Below are 9,092 nucleotides of genomic sequence, written 5' to 3' on the forward strand. Positions count from 1 at the left end.
ATATATTTTTTTCTATGCAGTATCTTCATCATTACTAGAGAAAGAGATCATGAGATGTTATTTCCACAAAGCTATTCTTTCTCTTTGAGCTCAGCAGGACCAATAGAATCATCCGTTCTAATATCCTGGGAAAGAATTTGGATTTTCCCAACTAGCATCAGACACCCCTATCTTCATTTTTAAAAGTGCATATTTTCTCGTATGCAAGGACTAGCCGAAAGCAACTAGCCTATCTGTATAAGCTATGACTCAGGATTTAAAAGGAAACTATTGCTGGTGCCCTTGGAGTCAAGCAACAACTGGGCGTAGCAAGATATGATACAGACATTATGCATATCAATGGGTCCGCTGTGCAGCTCTCCCTCCCTCCTCCCCATCCTTCCTCCATCCTTCCCATTCCCTCCTCCCTTGCTGTTACTTCTTCCTCTCATCCACACAAGCTTTCTGTGAACATAACTTACTCATAGCTCTGAACATCAAGTTCAAATTTGTCTTGTTTTGCTATCTTCCGATTGTGTTTATTTTTAAAAATGTGCTCATATGTGCACACGCACATGGATTGAAGTGTAAATGTGGATAACACTGGGAATACAAACACTTATGCTATGAGCCTGGCTTTTTAAATGTGCCTGGGATATACAGGTTCAAGATCAAGTTCTCACACTTGTGTGACAAGCACTTTAAATCAGTGAGTCATTGCTCCAGCCAGTATTAAATCTTCTTAGAGCCCACTCCCATTTGAATGACAGGCTGACTATTCTATTTTAGAAACCATGGAGTCGGACCCGGGCTCAACGCTGTGGAGGGGCGCTGCCACCATGGGCCACGAGTTTGGGAACCTGACGCGGATACGGCACGTGATCTCCTACAGCTTGTCGCCCTTTGAGCAGCGCGCCTTCCCGAACTATTTCAGCAAAGGCATCCCCAACGTGCTGCGCCGCACTTGCGAGCGCATCCTGCGCGTGGCGCCGCCATTTGTAATGGTCTACCTGATCTACATGTGGGGCAACCAGGAGTTTGAGCAGTCCAAAAGGAAGAATCCAGCCATGTATGAAAATGACAAGTGAGCGGCCCGCACCTGGGTGACAGTCCCCTGCCTTTGAAAGACCCTCCTTTGGGAGAGGAGTCTACACTGCAGTCTGGAAGACAATAAACTACTTAAGGACTTCCCTTTAAAAAAAAAAAAAAAAAGAAAAGAAACCATGGAGTCTCTATTTTCTTACCACAGAAAAAGAAGAAACGCAGTTCTCGATGTTGGCAGAAACAAAGACAAAGGTTCTCAGTCCTGGTCCATCATGACCTCAAACCTCTGTCTCTTGGGCACCTCCAATTGGCTCACAATCATGATGAGAAATGTCACTTCACACAATACTTCCGTTATCTTACTGTCTAGAATGTGGGCTCCAGAACTGCCCAGCTTCTGTTTCTTCCTTTAAAATTCACATTCATGTCCATCCTCTTCAACTTCTTCTACTCAAGATTTTCCTGTCCTTCCTTGACAGTCAAAACATTCCTTATATTAGTCATTAAAGACAATGACTCTGATCTCTTGTAGGAGAATGTAGGAGAACATTAGTATCCTCAATGCCTGTATTTTTCTATTACCACTACAGCATATTTGGTTGCATCATAGTGGCTTATGCTTGTCTTTCACTATAAAATCCTTGAGGCTATGAAAAATTTGATATACCATAAGCTCCTGGTCTCCTGTTCCTGGATCTATTCACTTCCGAATAAATGGATATTAAATAAAACATCACACAAATTTGATATGTAGAACAAACCCATTGCCTTCGCTCTGTTCCTGAGAATAGCTTTTGTGAGAAGGGATAAAAGCAGCCCAGACCATGATTGTCAAGTGCATTTCAATAATTAAATTCTGAGGAACAATTTAAAGCATACATAGTTTTCTCTCAAATCTTCCCTAGAGACAACAAGCTTTCATTGAGGTTCTCAGGCTTCATTACCAGTTCATTTTCCTGTTTCTGGGTTGGGTGTATTGGCAGAGATGAAGTGGAGGGAGCTGGAACATGAGGTGAGGCAGGTGAAGTCTGGAAAGGATCAGGGTCTTTGCATAGTTTTCTAAATAGTCATCATGGTCTTCATTCGGTCTCAGCCAGACTTTTGCTTTAAATGAAATCAAGCAAGTTTTGTCTGAATTTAAGTTGGCATTTAATGACAAAAGTTCTACAATCAGTGAAATAAATAGACTTCAACAAGTCTATTATGAATTTCATGTCTCATTTTCTCTCTCTGGATAATGGGGTTAATAACTGTTGTCCTGGTGCAGGAGGAGCTCTGAAATCCTAAGAGCACATGGAACACAGTAGAAGACTAATCCAAACGGAGTTTGGCCAGCTCAAGCTAGAGTTTGCTCAGATTAAGCCTGGGCTATTTTCTCTTTCTGCCCACTAAGTCCTTAGAAATCTTACTAATATATCAGTACTGCTTGAAGCAAATGTCCAAACTCTACCCAAAACCCATCACAGAAAGTCTTTCAACCTTGAACTCCTCCAGCCTATTCTTTTCCTCTTCCAAGAAATCTCTGTCCAGTTCATCACTCGTAATGTTGTTTATCACTGAGGGTACAGCAGTGATTGTTTACTGACTTTGGAGGAAACACTCTGCATCCTAGATTCTTCTTAATCTTGCAGAGGGTGAAAATTCTTAGGAAAATTTCTTATACTTTGTGGTGCGGACAGTAGAGAAGGAACATGGCCTGGACATTGGAAAGCAGTGATGGAGAGGATTATCCCATCACTACAAAATATTTCTTTGACTATTAAGTAAGTAGGGAATGTCCCAAACACACTGCATTTGAATAAGCAGCAATCTGGCTTTAACCAAATGCATAGGATTTAATGTCTCATGCGCCATTCTTCAAAGGACATTTCACAAGTTATCTGATCTGATGCTCACTGACAGGGCCCATCAGATGCTTGGCAGAACGAAACGTTCAGAAGAATTTCACAAGGTGAGTAAACTTGGATCTCAGAGTTTCAAAGAGGCTGCTATTTTCAGCTTGCTCCTTGTTCTATTGGGAACTGATATTGTAGGGTTTAAGTGTTTACATAATGTGCCTGAAGGCTGTAGGCAGAAAGATTGGCAGGATCGCCACACCTACACCCACCTCGAGATAGGACGCCTGTGGGATAACTGAGCTAGACCTAAATTTAAAATTTTTTTCTTTTCCTTTTTCAAAACATGATCTCACATAGCCAAGGCTGAGCTCAGACTCAATAGAAAGTCTAAGCAAGTCTTGAACTCTTGCTCCTCCTTCCCAATTATTAGGATTATAAAGGTGTGATTTCTATAGCTAGATTCTAAATTTGAGCATCTTGACTCAGGTATATTTCTTAAGACAGCTGGTAACTAAGTGGTGGTTGCTTCCACATGGATTTCTTAAGAAACTTAACTATGTTAAGCTTTTTAATCAGATCAACTTAAGTAGTAGATAAAAAAGAATGACAAAAACAAAAAGAATCGAGTATGTTAATTGGTTGATACAGCCAACATTTATTAGTATTTATGGATATTTCAATTGGTTGGCACAGTCAATGTTCACTGGTACTTTCCTCTTTCTGTAACACTCTTACTTTCATTGATGACATATGGAATTCAAGTCAGAGCCATAAAGGAAGAGTTATGGTCCCCTATAGGGAAATCTCCTTTAAGAAAGGAAATTCCGAGGCTAGAAAGATGGCTTAGTAGTTAAGAATATTTACTGGTCTCCAAGAACACCAGAGTTTAGTTCTCAGCACCTTCTTCATGCAACTCACAATCATTTGTAATTCTGGATCAAGGGAATCTGTTGTCAATTCCTCTTCTGGCCTCGACAAGCACCTATACACACAGCATAGACTCACACACATGCACACGCACATGTACATGCACATGCACATGCACACACAAACACAAAAATAAAAATTAATCTTTTAAAGAAAATAGAAAGAAAATCCTAATGCCAACCCCTTGGATCTAGACACGCTAGGTGTATATAGAAGGAGCTTTCACCTTCAAGTCCCAGACAAATATCTCTATTTTATTGAAAGGCCCAAAGAAAAGTACAGAATTTTCTGCTAATGTAGAAGATATTTATGGACCACAGTGGTCTTACTGTCTATCTGTAATGGCCATCCTGGAGTTCTGCATGTTTAGTGCCAAGGAAAACAGAGATGCACATGACAGCTATCCCCCATTTCATGTTTGCCTGGAGAAGCAGTTTGACTTTCATGCCTGCTCTTTTTTTCTTGTTAAAAGGTATAAGTGGAATACTAGTACATTTCCTCTGCTTTCTTCACCGTGTATCGGCCATGAACATCTGAACCCCATTGTATTCACTGAGGGGGATGGTATCAAAACATGAATGGGAAGTCCAAAATAACAAATGACTTAAGTATGAATATTTTAAAACAATGCTTTTATAAAACCTAAAGAATAGCAAATGTAATGAGAATTGGTGTTTTTTTCCATAGTTCCTTGAGATTTTCCTATAGAGAATCCCTTGAATTTTTTTTTCTCTGAATGTGTTTGAATGTGTGTGTGTGTATGTCCATGAAAGAGCAAACCAGCAGTGTTGGGTGTCATTCTTTTTTTTTTTTTGAGACAAGGTCTCTTATTTTAGCTGGACTTTACTAATCTAGCTAGGATGGTATCAGCAAGCCCCACTAGCTCCTCTTGTCTCTGCCTCTACAGTGCAACATGATAGGTGTATGCTGCCACGGCCAGATTTCTGTGGATTCTAGAGATCTGAACTCAGATCCTGATGCGTGTTCAGCAACCACTTTACCAATTGAGACACCTCCCCAACCCCATAGTCTAATTTTCATTAATTATTGGCTGTGTTGTATAGAGCCATTGCCTTCTGAGGAACATTAGTTAGTCATGTCTCGTAAGTTTTCTTTTTGCTTAGACTAAAGTTTAAATTCATAGTTTGGGCCATACTTCACACTCCATGTTTCATTGGATATCTGGGGTCTTCCATTCCTTGTTCACTGGATATCATATGGAAATACAGAATGTCTCTGAACAAACTAAAGAGAGTTACTGAGTACTAACTGAAGTCTTAATGCTTCTGCAGTGAATGTTGTGAACCAGTGAGCTATAAAACCCAAATCAGACAAAAATAAACTTTTCACTCATTGGTCAACAAGGGCCCATTTACTATAAAAGTCTTTGCTTTTAATGTGAGAGGAGATGATATGTAAAATAATTTCCTGTCTTGACAAACTCTCTTTGTTCAACCAAATCAAGCACAAGTGAGCACTAGCCTAAGATCTACTTAAGCATATATTAATTTTTCCACCAGCCAACTTGTGAAAGCATATTTCTTATATATGAGGTAGCACCACATTCTATTGGCTTCACTAAAAATATTCAAAGCAAAATTAACAACAAAAACAATTACTCTGTACTAAATACCATGAAGACAAAGATACTGAAGATACTGAATGAATGCAATCAGAGATGCACAGAAGTCAGATGATTCTGTGAGTCAAATGGTTTCTCACCACCCCTTCCTGAGTTAAAGGCCGTTCCTCTGTAATTCCACTGCCATAATGCAGTGCACTCTGTATATGGGTCAGCGTCCCCACAAACATCAGGATGATGAGGGCACAGCCTTATCTTTGAGTAGCAGAGGAAAAGCTTTGCTCTTAAGGAGGACAGAAAACAGAATGCATTTGGCACAGCCGAAATGGGTATTTTATCTAATTGTTATGAAAGGATAACCCCTTGCTGAACACACGCTCCAGTGATCGCTGTGAAGGGCAAAGAGACTTAGGATTCAAGGAAGGTGTTCTGGGTGACATTAGTAAGAATGAGTTTCCAGAAAATATCCCTCATGGAAATGTAGATCTGAACAACCTTTGAAACATGAAAACACCTTCCCTGGTAAGGAAACCAAGTGAATGATCACAGAATCTTGATGAAGCATTTAAAGACAGATGCACTGGACAAGGAAGAAAAGACAGACCACAATGATGCCTGTCTATCCATCTCTCTCTCTCTCTCTCTCTCTCTCTCTCTCTCTCTCTCTCTCTCTGTCTCTCTTTCTCTCTCTCTCTGTCTCTCTCTATCTCTATCTCTATCTCTCTGTGTGTCTATTTCTCTGTCTGTCTCCCTCTCCATATATTTACATGGAGATACATATATCCATTTGCAAAGAGATGGCTTTCCAAAATAAGGAGATTAAAGTGGGCAATATGGCTTCTAGAACTAGGCCTTGCCTATTAAAACCTGGAAACAGGCCAATTTCCTTAGACACCGATTCTCAAGATACCTAGTATCATGGAAGTCCTGCAAACTAAGACTCTAGATCAGTATTTCTGAGCTCATGTCCAGGCTCATGACAAAGCCAGGCCTGCACCCATGGCCTTGACAAAATGGCAACTGAGGTCACAAAGTCCAGGCTCAGTCCTGAAGATTAAGGCTTCAGCACCCCCTCCCCAGTAGACCTATAGACAAAGGCTGCCTAATTCCAGTCAGAGCTTTATGGAGCAATTTTAAATCCCAAGTCAGCACAAGTCAGTCATTAGGGATCCAGGCTTCAGAATAGCACCTGAAGATACAGGATTCAGACTTACCACATAGAACACTAGTGAGAGGTTGGCCCAATAGTACTAATGTTCCAGCCCAAACTCTATTAACTAAGGTACCCAAGCAGCCCATTCAGACCTAGGCTCTAGACTTGCCCAATAAACCAAAGCACCAGCTTCCTTCTGTCTGCAAATTCTCAAAAAGTCTCTGACAAAGCTCACTCTGCTTTTCTACTAAATCTTTCAATGAGTTGGGTATAAAATAGATGTAACTCAGAAGAATAGATGTAATAAGATTGCTACAGATTCCATACACTATAGGGGTAGTAGCAAGACGAAGAATAGATGTGCTCAGAGACATCTCTACTCAGTAAATTCTAGATGTGCTAGTCATGGCAATGATGCAAGAAAAAGAAAAGTTATCTCACTCTGACCTACTTTGCTTTCTATTGCTTTGATAAACAACATGATCAAAAGTAATTTGGGGGAAAGAGTTTAGTTTGGCTTACATGATGAAAAGCAATTTGGGGAAAAAGGGTTTAGACAGGCTTCATCTATCATAAACAGAAATCAAGGCAGAGACCCAAACAAGAACCTTGGGCAAGCTTACTGGCTCCTCCTCCATGCTTGCTCAGTCTGTTTTCTTAAATAACTCAGGACTACCTGCCCAGGGGTAACACCATCCACCATGAGCTAGACCCTTCATACCAGTTATTGGTTAAGGAATTCCTCATAGACATACTCACAGGAAAGTTTGATGGAGACATTTTCTTAGTTGAAGTTTCGTCTTCATAGACACTTAGATTGTGTCAAGTTGACCAACTGATTAAAACAAATGCATAAAAGTTCCTATTTGCAGAGCACATTGTATTAAAATCCTAAAGACTCTACTAGAAGATTGTTAGAAATGAGTTCTGATGACTTGTAAGACATAAAACCACAGGACATTTCCATGCTATAACAATCAGTTGTACTTTTTCACTAAAAATCAGGAGGAGGAGGGGGAGGAGGAGGAGGAGGAGGAGGAGGAGGAGGAGGAGGAAGAGAAGAGGAAGAAGAAGAAGAAGAAGAAGAAGAAGAAGAAGAAGAAGAAGAAGAAGAAGAAGAAGAAATTCCTGTCTCCAGTAAGATCAACAATTATAGAATTCTTGTCAATAAGTATAGTTGGGAAGTTAAAGATCTTTTCTTTGAAAACTAAAATTTTAATGAAAGAAGACACAAACAAGTGGCCAGACACTCATGTCCTAAGAGCAGAATTAATATTTTAAATGTCCACATGACCTAGAGTTACCTGCCATACAATTCAATTCCTGTCAAAATCTAAATTTCTGTTTTGTTTTCCTAAAAATAGAAAAACGATATTTATACAAACTCACAAAGGACCTCAATACACAGAAGTAATTTTGAAAGGTATCATAATGATTTTGAAATATAATGCAGAACCATACAAAAACATATAGTGGACTTTGGGAGTCCAGAGATTAATGTGGAATAAATATGCCAAGAATATCTAAAGAGGAAAGAGTGGTCACTTCAGTACATGGTCTTAGGAAACAAGGCTACTACTTGCAGTGCCCTTACCCACACCATATTCAAAATGCATTGAAGACATAAATGAAAGACAAGAAATTAAAACTACTTCAATTGAAAACACATTGAAGGAGGTTCACGACACTTTTCTTGGAAATTTCAAAAGCAGGAGCACAAAAAGAGACCTAGATAAACAGGAATGCACCAAACCGAAGGATTTCTACATAGCAAAAGAAGTTATCAATCCAATGAGAACAGAGCTCAATTTCTGCTCAGTGAAATAAGCTGGGCAAATATAGCTTGACCTCACTCTGCAGATTCTGGAAAAGTCAAACTAAAAGAAGTAGAGGGAAGAAGAAAGACTACTGGAGCTGAAGTTGAAAAATTGGGAACAGTAATGGCTGAGATGTACCAAGTCCCAGCCAGTCTGCACCGATACACTCCAGAGATCTGATGGATGATGTGGTACATACAGAAAGTACTGTTCTGCAGACTTGACATTTACAAGTAGCAGATCTCAAGTGCAAGCCCCACTATCAGAATAAGGTAGCTATATGGCAATAAAATGTGGTGGTTGTGCTAAGTAGCATGGCTGCTTTTATTAATCTGGTTCTGAATGTCCCACAGGGCCTCAAGTTCTGAGCATTTACAATAATTATCTGGTAGCACTAATTTGAAGATTATAGGCCTTCAAAAATGGAACCAGGTTGCTAGAAGAATGTCACCAAGGGTGGGGTGGGCATTTGAAAGTAATACCCATTGTGTGCCACAATGTGTGCAAGCCTCTGCTCTACCTTTCCACTGTAAGCAACAGGGCCACTCTAACCACTGCTCCCACCACCTGCTGGCACCAACATTCCTCACATGCTGTGCAGGACTGAAGTATCTCTGAAGCCATGAACCAAAATATCTTTTCCTTACCTTGTTTCTGTCCAGTACTTTGGTTATACCAATGCAAAAATAACAAACACAAGTACATTAATCATTCACATGTATCATTTGTATACCTTACACATGTCTATACAT

The 9,092-nt window shown here is 39.9% G+C and overlaps 1 pseudogene; it reads left to right on the forward strand.

Moving 5' to 3' along the window:
* Window positions 1-797: 797 nt before the first annotated feature.
* LOC114638569 lies at window positions 798-1,173 on the forward strand (annotated as a pseudogene).
* The last annotated feature ends 7,919 nt before the right edge of the window (window positions 1,174-9,092 follow it).

Source organism: Grammomys surdaster, unplaced genomic scaffold, assembly GCF_004785775.1.
Source record: "Grammomys surdaster isolate TR1022 unplaced genomic scaffold, NIH_TR_1.0 125606, whole genome shotgun sequence".
Taxonomy (NCBI): domain Eukaryota; kingdom Metazoa; phylum Chordata; class Mammalia; order Rodentia; family Muridae; genus Grammomys; species Grammomys surdaster.